The 15,255-nt window shown below is 36.3% G+C and overlaps 1 long non-coding RNA gene across 1 annotated transcript in view; it reads right to left on the bottom strand.

Annotated features, from left to right (window-relative positions):
* Positions 1–15,255, bottom strand: part of LOC142225539 (uncharacterized) — an 801,202-nt gene that overhangs the window by 653,444 nt on the left and 132,503 nt on the right. The window lies entirely within an intron of this gene.

The raw sequence follows: 15,255 nt of genomic DNA on the forward strand, positions 1-15,255 counted from the left end.
ACAAACATTGTAGAAGAAATTATTCAATTTTATGATTTTTTATACCCTCCATCATAGGATGGGGGTATATTAACTTTGTCATTCCGTTTGTAACACATCGAAATATTGCTCTAAGACCCCATAAAGTATATATATTCTGGGTCGTGGTGAAATTCTGAGTCGATCTAAGCATGTCCGCCCGCCCGTCCGTCCGTCCGTCTGTTGAAATCACGCTAACTTCCGAAAGAAACAAGCTATCGACTTGAAACTTGGCACAAGTAGTTGTTATCGATGTAGGTCGGATGGTATTGAAAATGGGCCATATCGGTCCACTTTTACGTATAGCCCCCATATAAAGGGACCCTCAGATTTGGCTTGTGGAGCCTCTTCCAGAACCATATTTCATCCGATCCGGCTGAAATTTGGTATATGATGTTGGTATGCAATCATGCAAAAATTGGTCCACATCGGTCCATAATTATATATAGCCCCCATATAAACCGATCCCCAGATTTGGCTTGTGGAGCCTCTAAGAGAAGCATATTTCATCCGATCCGGCTGAAATTTGGTACATGGTGTTGGTATGTGGTCTCTAACAATCATGCAAAAATTGGTCCACATCGGTCCATAATTATATATAGCCCCCATATAAACCGATCCCCAGATTGGCTTGCGGAGCCTCAAAGAGAAGCAAATTTCATCCGATCCGGCTGAAATTTGGTACATGATGTTGGTATATGGTCTCTAACAACCATGCAAAAATTGGTCCATATCGGTCCTTAATTATATATAGCCCCCATATAAACCGATCCCCAGATTTGGCTTGTGGAGCCTCTAAGAGAAGCATATTTCATCCGATCCGGCTGAAATTTGGTACATGGTGTTGGTATATGGTCTCTAACAATCATTCAAAAATTGGTCCACATGGGTCCATAATTATATATAGCCCTCATATAAACCGATCCCCAGATTTGGCTTGCTGAGCCTCAAAGAGAAGCAAATTTCATCCGATCCGGCTGAAATTTGGTACATGATGTTGGTATATGGTCTCTAACAATCATGCAAAAATTGGTCCACATCGGTCCATAATTATATATAGCCCCCATATAAACCGATCCCCAGATTTGGCTTGCGGAGCCTCAAATAGAAGCAAATTTCATCCGATCCGGCTGAAATTTGGTACATGATGTTGGTATATGGTCTCTAACAACCATGCAAAAATTGGTCCATATCGGTCCTTAATTATATATAGCCCCCATATAAACCGATCCCCAGATTTAGCTTGCGGAGCCTCAAAGAGAAGCAAATTGCATCCGATCCGGCTGAAATTTGGTACATGGTATTGGTATATGGTCTCTAACAACCGTGCAAAAATTGGTCCACATCGGTCCATAATTATATATAGCGCCCATATAAACCGATCCCCAGATTTGGGTTGCGGAGCTTCAAAGAGAAGCAAATTGCATCCAATCCAGTTGTAATTTGGAACATGGTGTTAGTATATGATCTTTAACAACCGTGACTGAATTGGTCCATATCGGTCCATAATTATATATAGCCCCCATATAAAACATTCTCCAGATTTGACCTCCGGAGCCTCTTGGAGGAGCAAAATTCATCCGATCCGGTTCAAATTAGGAACGTGGTGTTAGTATATGGTTGGACCAAAATTGGTCCAATCACACAAAAATTGGTCCATATCGGTTCATAATCATGGTTGCCACTAGAGCAAAAATAATCTACCAAAATTTTATTTCTATTGAAAATTTTATCAAAATTTTATTTCTATAGAAAATTTTGTCAAAAATTTATTTCTATAGAAAATTTTGTCAAAATTTTATTTCTAGAGAAAATTTTGTTAAAATTTTATTCGGTTCATAATAAAATGTTCATTATTGTCAAAATTTTATATCTATAGAAAATTTTGTCAAAATTTTATTTCTAAAGAAAATTTTGTTCAAATTTTATTCGGTTCATAATCATGGTTGCCACTCGAGCCAAAAATAATCTACCAAGATTTTATTTCTATAGAAAATTTTGTCAAAAGTTTATTTCTATAGAAAATTTTGTTAAAATTTTATTTCTGTGGAAATTTTTGTCAAAATTTTCTTTCTATAGAAAATTTTGTCATACAATTTAGAAGATGGTGTTAGGAGGTTTAAGATGCCTTGCCATCGGCAAGCGTTACCGCAACTTAAGTAATTCGATTGTGGATGGCAGTGTTTAGAAGAAGTTTCTACGCAATCCATGATGGAGGGTACATAAGCTTCGGCCTGGCCGAACTTACGGCCGTATATACTTGTTTATTTTAATTTTACCTTTTGCCGGACGGGGATTCGAACAGCGGACCACACAGTTTGTAAGGATCAAAGAAGTAGCTGATCAATTGCCCAAGGAAAAATAAAATGTTAATTTTGTAATAACAAGCAACAACCACCAACTTAATTCAATATCGCTCCCTGTTAAATAGCGCTCCAAGCTACTAAACACATATATGTTTATAGGCTATTTCTAAATTAATATATGTTTGCATCCAAGCATATTATATTTACAAACATTTTATGTCCCAAACATAATATGTTCTAACATATTAACATATATGTCCAAAACATGTTATGCTAGCTTATGAACATTATATGCTTGCACTCAAAAATATTGTGTTTAAAAATTTGTGTTCCAAACATATAATGTTTATAGCCAAACATATGAAAAACAGTCTTTTTCATCCGTGTATGTGTGTAACACCCAGAAAGAGACGAGATAGACACATGGTGTCTTTGGCAATAATGCTCACGGTTGGTCCCCGAGTCGATATAACCATGTCCGTCTGTCCGTCCGTCCGTCTGTCTGTGAACACATTTTTGTGATCAAAGTCTAGGTCGCAATTTAAGTCCAATCGCCTTCAAATTAGGCACATGTTCCTAATTTGGGTCAGAAGAGAACCCTGAAATTGATTTTGGAAGAAATCGGTTCAGATTTAGATATAGCTCCCATATATATCTTTCGCCCGATATGCACTAATATGGACCCAGCAGCCCTAGTTTTATACCGATTTGCTTGAAATTTTGTATAAATATAACACTTAGTCGTATAGTCAAGTGTGCAAAATTTGATTGAAATCGGTTCAGATTTAGATATAGCTCCCATATGTATCTTTCGCCCGATATGGACTAATATGGTCCTAAAAGCCAGAGTTTTGGCCCAATTTGGTTGAAATTTTACACAGGGAGTAGATTTAGCATTGTAGCTATGCGTGAAATCGATTCAGATTTAGATATAGCTTTCGCCCGATTTACACTCATATGACCACAGAGGCCAATTTTTTACTCCGATTTAGTTGAAATTTTGCACAGGGAGTAGAATTAGCATTGTAGCTATGCTTGCCCAATTTGGTTGAAATCGGTTGAGATTTAGAAATAGCTCCCATATATATTTTTTTCTGATTTCGACAAACATGGTCAAAATACCAACATTTTCCCTCTTAAAATCACTTCGCCACACTGTGGAACAGGGTATTATAAGATAGTGCATATGTGTGTAACACCCAGAAAGAGGCGAGATAGACACATGGTGTCTTTGGCACTAATGCTCACGGTTGGTCCCCGAGTCGATATAATCATGTCCGTCTGTCCGTACGTCCGCCCGTCCGTCCGTCTGTCTGTGAACACATTTTTGTGATCAAAGTCTAGGTCGCAATTTAAGTCCAATCGCCTTCAAATTTGGCACATGTTCCTAATTTGGGTCAGAATAGAACCCTATTGATTTTGGAAGAAATCGGTTCAGATTTAGATATAGCTCCCATATATGTATTTCGCCCGATATGCACTAATATGGACCCAGCAGCCCTAGCCCTATCATTAGCCCGATATGGACTAATATGGTCCTAAAAGCCAGAGTTTTGGCCCAATTTGGTTGAAATTTTACACAGGGAGTAGATTTAGCATTGTAGCTATGCGTGAAATCGATTCAGATTTAGATATACCTCCCATATATAGCTTTCGCCCGATTTACACTCATATGACTGTTTGAGGACTGCCTGTTTTGACAGCCCTGGAATTTGTCCAATGTGTAATGAGACAAATTTCTAACCCAATGGTCCGACTTGGGTATGCGAATTGTATAAAAATATAAAATAAAATTTTACCTTGAGTTGGGCCAACTTCCAACTTACGAGGCAATACACAAATGTAGTACTAATTTTCTCCTCTGAATGCTGCAGAGATATAGTCAACTTCACTTCCAGTAGAAATTCAGTATAATCATGGAACACTATGAACTGCTACACTTAATATGTCTCTATGATAATGTTTATACTGATTTTCAATTTTTTACTGTCTCTGTGCACTACAATTTCCTGGCTCAAGTTTTCACAAATTATTTCAGAATAATTTTCGAATTATTCTCACTGTCTCTATTTGAATACACTTTGTTTCAATTACTAAGAATGTCTCTCTGTGTAATTTACATATATCACACTTTCTGACCCGACTGTAATCAAACACGATTGTTCCACTTCAACACTTTCTCGAATATTAATATTTTATTTGCCAAACTTCAAACTTCTAATGATATAAAATATGGGACAGTTATAATATATGTACATACGTATGTATATATCAGCTATTGTTTACATTATTTACATGTTGATCATTGCCCCAAAGTGTTGCAACAACAATAACGAAAATATTGTGGGTAAAGAATTGAGAATGACATTTACGATATTAGTAGTAGGGATGTCAGTATGAGATACAAAAAATAGAGATTGCATATTAAGACTTGGATTCAATATAATTTCAAACAATTTTCAAGTTAAATTAAAATAAAATAAATATTTGAAGTTTCAAATACAAATGTTATACTAATAGCAATGAAACATAAAATAACAATAAATCATGATGATTTAACATGCCGGGCCCCATTGAAACCCTTGATTTCAATCAATTGGTAATTTCGCCAACTTTGTCACTGGACGTCTGAGTACATTATTAGGAGTCCGTACATCTGCAACTCTAGCATAACCATCAGCACCTGAGACAATGTTCGTTACACGTCCAGTGATCCATTTCATCGGTGGGACATTATCTTCATGGATGATGACCATATCGTTGACCTTTAGATCTTGCTGCGGGGTTTGCCATTTATGACGATGTTGAAGTTGAGCCAAATATTCTTTATGCCATCTGCGCCAGAAGTGCGATTTTACTGCAGAAATTCTTTGCCACGATTGCAGATGAGAGATATCTGAGTCAAAATGTGTTCTTTCTGGTAAACTGAGTAAAGGGCAACCAATTAAAAAATGTCCCGGTGTAAGGGCTTGAAGATCATTGGGGTCAGTAGAAGCTGGAGAAATTGGGCGAGAATTCATAACGGCCTCTATTTCCACTAAAGCTGTGGATAATTCTTCAAATGTCAGACGTGCATTTGGAAGAGTGCGAAATAAGTGACCTTTCGCCGACTTGACCGCCGCCTCCCACAACCCACCAAAATGTGGTGCTCTGGGTGGGATAAATACGAATTGAATATGTTTTGAGACAGAAAACGATTCGATTTTTGATTTTGTTTCCTCTAAATGGAATTGTTTGTGGAACTCCTTTAACTTTGACTCAGCACCAATGAAATTTGTAGCATTATCGCAATATATCTTGGATGGGAGACCTCTTCGTCCAATAAACCGCTTGAGAGCTGCTATGAAAGCATCACTCGTAAGGTCGGAAACTGCTTCGAGGTGGACTGCTTTTGTCGCAAAACAGACAAAAACAGCTATATACGATTTGTAGGGCGTTTTTCCTCTAATTCTGAGATACGTTGCAATCGGGCCAACAAAATCAACACCAACAACCTGAAATGGGCGAGAGCCAGATACACGATCCTTTGGCAAATTTCCCATCACCTGAGTCAAAAGCTTTGGCGTATATCGAGTGCAATGTATGCAGTTATAAACCACTTGTCTTGCTAACGAGCGACAATTGATGATCCAAAATGGTTGTTGTATTAATGACACCAGAGCTCTAGGGCCAGCATGGTAATTTGATTGGTGAAAATGATTTACCATGACTTTAACGAATGGGTCAGATTTAGGCAGGAGGAATGGAAACTTCATATCTTGGGGTAAGTCAGAATTTAGAAGTCGACCTCCAACACGAATTAATTCCACTCCATCTACTTCTTCTATGAAGAGAGCCAAAGACGATAAATGTTTAGATAAAGTCCCAGAGCTGGTTATTTGCTTAATTTCATTCGAAAAATAGTGACGTTGAATCGCCCAAATAATACGGTGAAGTGAATGATTCAGTTCATCAGGAGATATAGTGAGGCAGTTTCTAAGTTTTTTCGACTGAAATCGGAAAATATATGAGAAAATTCTGAGGCATTTCAAATAGTTGCTAAATTTGTGAGCCGCTTGAACTACATATGGCACATCTTCTTGTTGCGCGAGTAAAATTGTTTTCCTTTTTTCTATCGTCATTTCTTCTTCGCTGACATTCGGACCATCAGATTCGGAAGATCGTAGAAACAATGGGCCATAAAACCAATTAGAATTCTCCAGTTCGATAACTGAGCAACCTCGTGACACTAAGTCTGCAGGATTTTGGTCTGTAGGTATATATCGCCAATCTATATCATTTGATAAATTTTGGATTTCAGAAACTCTATTACCGACGAAAGTTGATAAAGTTGATGAATGAGTTCTGATCCAATGTAATGTAATTTGCGAGTCAGACCAAAAATTTATTTTTGAAATCGAAAAATCGAAATGATTTTTTAGTTGATTCCAAAAAATTGCAAGTAAATGTGATGCGCACAATTCTAACCGGGGCAAAGATCTTGTTTTTAGTGGGGCAACTCTAGATTTTGAAGCTACCAGATTTGTAACAACATTGCCGAATGAATCGATGCATCGGAAATAGAGACAACAACCATACGCTTTAGTAGAGGCATCTCCAAATCCATGTACTTGAAGATCAATCAAATTGGTTAAACGAATGAATCGAAAAATTTTTAATTGGGGTAGATTATGGTAATCAGCCAAAATATTAGTCCAAGCACTATCAATTTCTTGAGGCACAGATTCATCCCAATCACATTTTAAAATCCAAAGTTTCTGTAGCAAAATTTTTGATGTAATGATTAGAGGGCTGATTAGCCCCATTGGATCAAAAAGCGTAGATGTAAGAGACAGAATTGTTCTTTTCGTATTATGTGAATACGATTTTAATGGGCGAAATTCAAAGTGGAAAGTATTATCAGAGGTGTATCACGATATTCCTAATGTGCTAGTAGAATCATCGTCAATTCGAACCTCTTTTATACCAGCATCAGTTAAGTTCAGATTGAGACAGTTACTATGCCATTTTGAGAGAGAGAAATTTGAATGAGTCAATATTTCTGTTACCTCCTTCTTGATGAGTTGCAATGTATGCAAATCATCAGCACCAGTAATCATATCATCAACATAGAAATCTTTTGTGACAACAGCCTTGCCACATTCGTGAGAATTGGGAAATTGTTCTGCGGCATAATGAAGACTTCGTATTGCTAAATATGGGGCAGATGCAGTTCCATATGTGACAGTATTCAGGGTATATGTTTTAATCGGATTGGTAGAATTATCACGCCATAAAATCAGTTGCAAATGTCGATCATCAGGATGGACCAATACCTGTCGATACATTTTTTCAATATCGGCTGTAAGGCCATACCTATGACATCTGAAGCGCAATAAAGTTATGAGTAACTGATTTTGAATTGTGGGCCCAACCATCATGATATCGTTGAGAGACAATTGAGATGAGGTTTTGCAAGATGCATCAAAAACCACACGAAGTTTGGTCGAGACACTTTGAGGTCGTAAAACACAATGATGGGGAATGTAGTAGTTTGGAGAAGAAATCGATTTTTCTTCTATTGGAGACATATGTCCTAGCTCTTCATATTCTTTCATAAACTTTGAGTACTGTTCCTTCAATTCAGAATTTTTATTTAATTTTCGTTCAATAGAGAGAAAACGACGAAGAGCTATGTCTCGTGAATCACCAAGAACCATTGGGTCTTCCTTAAGAGGCAATCTCACAACGATTCTTCTATCATTTTGGACCGATAAATTTTTAATGAAATGATTTTCGCATTCCTGTTGTTCCAATGAAAATGGTTGGCGTTTGCCTTCAACAGATTCTAATTTCCATAGCATTTCGACATTATTACTGATTTTTGAAATATATCTTCCGAGACAACATAACTTGTTTTTGAGGGTCGATTTAAACGATTACTTGTGTATCTTCCGGAAACAATCCACCCTAAAAGTGTCTTCTGTAAAGTTGGTAAATTCTCTCCAAGACGAATTTGACCCACAGAAAGAAGTGAGAAAAATGACTCGGCACCAAGTAACATATCGATACCACGCCTACGATGAAATTCAGGGTCAGCTAATTCTATGTTGTTGGGTAGATTGAAATCAGTTATCGATAAATTCTCATTAGGATGATAGCCAGTTATCTTTGGGGAAATTAAGAAATCGAGGGACAATTCGAAATTATTTAATCGAGATCGGACAGTACTTTGTGTTTTGTATGAAACTTTTACACCAGAAGCACCAATTCCCAAAATATCTATAGGATTTTTCGATTTCCGTAAATTGAGTGAAATTGAGAAAGATTCCTTTATGAAATTTACTTGAGAGCAAGAATCAAGAAGTGCTCTCCCCATTCTAAAATTTCCCTCAGAATCTCGAATTAAAACCAAAGCAGTCGCTAAAATAACATTACTTATTTGTGAGTCAGAATTTTGTCGAAATGTACCGTGAGTTGAGGCAGATGACGTAGTCGGAGTTTCTTCTTGCTCCTCTTGCTTATGTAAAAGCGAGTGATGTTTTTGTTTACAAAATCTGCATGAATATCGCGATGGACACTGCATATACATGTGTCCCTTTGACAGACAGTTGAGACAAAGTTTTTGTTGCTTTGCTTGCTCCATTCGTTGATTTGGAGTCAAAACAATGAATCGTTGACAAGTTGTTATAAAATGACCAGATTTTGAGCAATGATTGCAAATTATTTCTTGAGCCATATTTTTCGCCAGCAATGAGTGCTGCTTTGAAGGTTGATTATTATGCGAATAATTCGATGGTAGATGGGTTTTGTTGTTTGGATGTTCTTCGGCACTGTGCATCGAGTTGTTGACAACGTCTGTCCAACATAGAGCAGCAATCAGTCCACGAAGGTAATTTTGAGTAATCAATAAACTCATCCCATTTCTGTTTTGTTTCAGGGTCAACTTTGCTCATCGCCAAATGAATTATGAATGCGTCACAAATTTGTTCATATGAGCCAAGTGATTTTAAAGAACTATAAAGGGCTGATATAGTGTCTACAATATTTCTTAATTGCTTTGGGACAGGTTTACTTGATTTAGAAATTTCAAACATTGATGTCACATTTTCCAAAAAGATCAGTGTGTCATTATCGTACCTCTCTTTGAGTCTATCGAGGGCACTTTGATAATTTTCATCTGTGACTTGAAACGCTTTAATTGTTGATAAGGCCTCACCACTGAGGCACGAAAGTAAGTGGTTGAATTTTTCCGTCACTGGAATACTCGGGTCCTTATGCACCAAATTGTTAAAAGTATTTATAAAATTTTTGTATTCTAAATACTTTCCATCAAACTTAGGAAGTTTCAAGCTAGGAAGACGACTTGATGAGTGTTGAGGGACAGAAAAAGATTGTTCAGTAATACTATGTCGCCTGCCACTACCAATGAGATCTAAATGTTTAGTCTTAATAGTGATGTAAAGTTCGTCTATATCAGCCCTACCATCGTCTAGAGGAGACAGCCTTTCAATTTGGTTCTGATAATACGAAGCCTGTTTGTAGTATGACTCAATAATGCCCAATCGACATTCTAATTCAGTATGAGACAATGTATTTTTCCCTTCAACAACATTTTTGATCCGGGTCATACTACCTTTCGATGAGGCACGACGCTGTTTTAATTCTTCAAGCGATGGGCTTGGCTGTGTAATCTCTTCACCGTTTGGCATTGTATATTTTTTGGTTCAAAATTATGTATACAAAAGCTCCGAAAATATACTTCCCAATAAATTTAAATTTCGAGACAGAATCAATATAATATGATTTATAATTTGAATGTTGTTGTAAAAAATTCACCGAGGCAATTTATTTCCTATGTGAGGATTGCAATGTATTCGATGTGATTGCCCTTTGAAATTCCAACAACAATCCAATATGTGAAAAATCAAAATTAAGAAAATGGTGGAAATTCGATGTGGGCCAATAACATAAATGATTTTATTCGCGGCACAAAATATTACAGAATGCAATTTAAAAATGGCGTAAAATTTCCAGGGACAAAAACAAATGTATTCCAATAACGTTGTCAGTGATTATGTAACCGCACGAATTATAAAAATGGGTTTTCGTGGTACTGAGACACTCGCTACTGAATTTTATTAAATTCAGAATATTAAAAAATGTTACAATGCCACTGAGTATTTGTCCTGTCACGGTCGCCAATGTTTGAGGACTGCCTGTTTTGACAGCCCTGGAATTTGTCCAATGTGTAATGAGACAAATTCCTAACCCAATGGTCCGACTTGGGTATGCGAATTGTATAAAAATATAAAATAAAATTTTACCTTGAGTTGGGCCAACTTCCAACTTACGAGGCAATACACAAATGTAGTACTAATTTTCTCCTCTGAATGCTGCAGAGATATAGTCAACTTCACTTCCAGTAGAAATTCAGTATTATCATGGAACACTATGAACTGCTACACTTAATATGTCTCTATGATAATGTTTATACTGATTTTCAATTTTTTACTGTCTCTGTGCACTACAATTTCCTGGCTCAAGTTTTCACAAATTATTTCAGAATAATTTTCGAATTATTCTCACTGTCTCTATTTGAATACACTTTGTTATACCCTCCACCATAGGATGGGGGTATATTAACTTTGTCATTCCGTTTGTAACACATCGAAATATTGCTCTAAGACCCCATAAAGTATATATATTCTGGGTCGTGGTGAAATTCTGAGTCGATCTAAGCATGTCCGTCCGTCCGTCCGTCTGTCCGGCTGTCCGTCCGTCTGTGGAAATCACGCTAACTTCCGAACGAAACAAGCTATCGACTTGAAACTTGGCACAAGTAGTTGTTATTGATTTAGGTCGGATGGTATTGAAAATCGGCCATATCGGACCACGTTTTCGTATAGCCCCCATATAAACCGATCCCCAAATTTGGCTTGGGGAGCCTCCCGGAGCAGCAAAATTCATCCGATCCGGTTGAAATTTATTACCTGATGTTAGTATACGGCCCCTAACAACCATGCAAAAATTGGTCCATATCGGTCCATAATTATATATAGCTCCCATATAAACCGATCCCCAGATTTGACCTCCGGAGCCTCTTAGAGGAGCAAAATTCATCCGATCCGGTTGAAATTTAGTACGTGGTCTTCGTATACGGTCTCTAACACCCATGCAAAAATTGGTCCATGTCGGTCCATAATTATATATAGCCCCATATAAACCGATCCCCAGAATTGACCTCCGGAGCCTCTTGGAGGGGAAAAATTCATCCGATCCGGTTGAAATGTGGTACCTGATGTTAGTATACGGTCTCTAACAACCATGCAAAAATTGGTCCATATCGGTCCATAATTATATATAGCCCCCATATAAACCGATCCCCAGATTTGACCTCCTGAGCCTCTTGGCGGAGCAAAATTCATCCGATCCAATTGGAATTTAGTACGTGGTGTTAGTATATAGTCTCTAACAACCATGCAAAAATTGGTCCATATCGGTTCATAATTATATATAGCTCCCATATAAACCGATCCCCAGATTTGACCTCAGGAGCCTCTTGGAGGAGCGAAATTCATCCGATCCAGTTGAAATTTGGTACATGGTGTTAGTATATGGTATCTAACAACCATGCAAAAATTGGTCCATATCGGTCCATAATTATATATAGCAAAAGTCATCCGATGCGGTTGAAATTTGGTACATTTTGTCAATATATGGCCTCTAACAGCCATGTAAAAATTGGTCAATATCGGTCTTTAGTTATATATAGCCGATGACTTATTACACAAAAATTGGTCCATATCACCAAAGATAATCTACCAAAACTTTATTTCCATAGAAAATTTTGTCAAATTTTATTACTATAGAAAGTTGTGTCAAAATTTCGTTTCTATAGAAAGTTTTGTCAAACGTTTATTTCTGTAGAAATGTTTGTCAAAATCAGGGATCCGGAGCGGAGCGGAGCGGAGCGTGGAGCGGAGCGGAGCAAGCCCTTTTTTTGCCGGAGCGGGAGCGGAGCGGGAGCGGCATTTCTAAAATCCGGAGCGGAGCGGGAGCGGAGCGGTTTCCAAATGAAAAACCGCTCCGCTCCGAATAAAATATTACTTGAATGAAATGTGTAACTTTGAAATTACACTGTGTAGGTAATTTCAAATATAGCTAGTACTTAGAGTAGTATGAGTAAATGTTTAAAATGTACGATATGTATTTTTGTACGTACGTACATTGGGGAAAACACAACGTGTTTTTTTAGTATTTGTTTTCAAAAACGGCAAATGTCAAAATATATCTCTAGTATGTGTTGTAAAAGTAACAACAGTACTTTCGATCAATTTCATCCCGTATTACTACAAAGATGTTTGTAATGAACGTCAAATAAATGCAATTAAACGATCTTATTTATATTTAATTTTTTAGTTTTCTACACTGAAAAAAATATTGTCGTGAAGTCAAAGATTTCATGTCCTTAAAATAAGAATGCAAATTTTGCTTAACATGGAAGACGCATTTCTCTAAAATAAAGTTTTTTTTCCTTGTCCAAAAGTCAATAAACTTTTGAATGAAGTTGTAATTGTCCTTATAATTAAGTGATTTTACTTAAAAATTTGTATCATAACATGAAAGATAAAATTTTTGAGGTAAGGTCAACGTGACTTTAATAATTAAGGAAAATTCTTTAAAATTAATAAAATTGTTTTTAATTTGTTTCCTTTTTGCATCTTGCCTACAAAGCAAAAAATCGTTAAAAAATAAGACATGTTTTTCAACACTTTATTTTAAAGACGCTTTTTACTTGAAACATAGCATAATTTCTACTGAAAGTCGAGTCTTAATATGGAAAATAAAATGGTCGTTAACTCGTTTTTAAAGGATTTTGATAACAACTGACGAAAAAATCTAAAAAAATGAAAAATTAACATTTGCATCCTAGAAGCAAGTACATAACCCCCAAATTTAAAAGATAATTGCGTCTTTAAAGTATCCTTACTTGTATTCTCCGCATCTTTGGCTCGGAATTAATACCCAAACTGTTAAAGTAAAGACAAAATCTTTGGAACCGGGCATGCTTTTTTTCAGAGTAAGGACATTCATATTTGCTTTACTATTGTACTATATCCTAGCATTCTTTTATTTCTGATATTAGTTCTCGAAAATTTAATTAAAATTATGGATAGTTTCAATTTTGGTTGAAAAATGTGCGCATATATATTGAAAACTAATGACTTCATTTGTATTATTGCACGTTATCTTCTTTTTTGAGAACGAACATTTCTTAAAAACGCTGTTCGAAAATGTATTTTTACAATAAAGGGGAAAAAAAGCGAAATTAAGTAACACTAGATCTGAGTAAGAATATTCGTAGGTATACCACGGACTGATTTCGATGGAGGTTGTTGCAAACATAAACATACACACACACATTACAAATATAACAAAACCTCTTCTCTACGTCTGTTGCAAAACAAAAAAAAAAAGAAACTTTCGGAGAGTAGTTACTTCTACTCTGTGTATAGACTTTCAATTCCAATCAGCGTTGCCGTTTTGGTCCGATCGGACCAAAATTGGTCCAAAAGATTTCTAATTTTTAAATTTGGTCCGATGGTCGGACCAAACAGAATTTGGTCCATTTTGGTCCATATTCATAAATTTGGTTTCTATCACATATTAAATAGTACATGGTGCACCGCAAAGAATATTGTCGGGAGGCCAAATATTTCACATGCTTAAAATACGAATACGAATTTTGCTTAGAATAGAAGACGTATTTCTCTGAAATAAAGTTTTTTCCTTGTCTAAAAGTCTCTAAACTTTTCAAATAAGGCTGTTTGTCCTTATAGCTAAGTGATTCGACATAAAAATGTGTATCCTAACATGAATGAACATTTCGTTTTAATGAAGTCAAAATGGATTTAATATTTCTGAAAAAATCTTCAAAATTAATAAAATGTTTCAACACATTGTTTTAAAGTCATTATACCCTAAACCACATAGTGGTTAGTGTATATTAAGTTTGATCTGCCAAAAAATGTGCCTACCAGAAATATTGATTTTAGACCCCATAAAATATATACCGAATCACCTCCTGAGTCGATCTAGCGCTTGGTGTCCGTCCGTCTGTCCATGTATTTGTTGTTCACAGGATTCCGGTCGCAATTATTAATCGATTTCGATGAAATTTGGTACAGGGAGTTTTTTGGGCACAAGGACGAACGCTATTGAATTTGGAAGAAATCGGATCAAATTTAGATATAGCTCCCATATATATGTATCGCCCGATTTCGACAAATGGGGTCACGCTGTGCCCCCATACAATAAAACTCAATCGAACAAATAATACAATGTTTGTACTATAATTTTCTCGAAGAGGAGCGGAGCGATTTTTTTTTTCTCGGAGCGGAGCGTGGAGCGGAGCGATTTATTTTTCTCCGGAGCGGGAGCGGAGCGGAGCGAAAAAAATGGACCGCTCCGGATCCCTGGTCAAAATTTCATTTCCATAGAAAGTTTTTTTTTTATTTTTATAGAAAATTTTGTAAAAAATTTATTTCTGTAGAAAATTTTGTGAACATTTTATTTCTATACAAAATTTTGCCAACATTTTACTTCCATAGAAAATTTTGTCAACATTTTATTTCTATAGAAAATTTTGTCAAGTTTTTATTTCTATAGAAAATTTTGTCAAAATTTTATTTCTATAGAAAATTTTGTCAAGTTTTCATTTCTATAGAAAATTTTGTCAAACTATATTATATACGTATTTAATCGGCCTTTTTATACCCACCACCATAGGATGGGGGGTATATTAACTTTGTCATTCCGTTTGTAATACATCGAAATATTGCTCTAAGACCCCATAAAGTATATATATTCTGGGTCGTGGTGAAATTCTGAGTCGATCTGAGCATGTCCGTCCGTCCGTCCGTCCGTCTGTTGAAATCACGCTAACTTC

The sequence above is a fragment of the Haematobia irritans genome, chromosome 2, assembly GCF_050003625.1.
Source record: "Haematobia irritans isolate KBUSLIRL chromosome 2, ASM5000362v1, whole genome shotgun sequence".
Lineage (NCBI taxonomy): Eukaryota > Metazoa > Arthropoda > Insecta > Diptera > Muscidae > Haematobia > Haematobia irritans.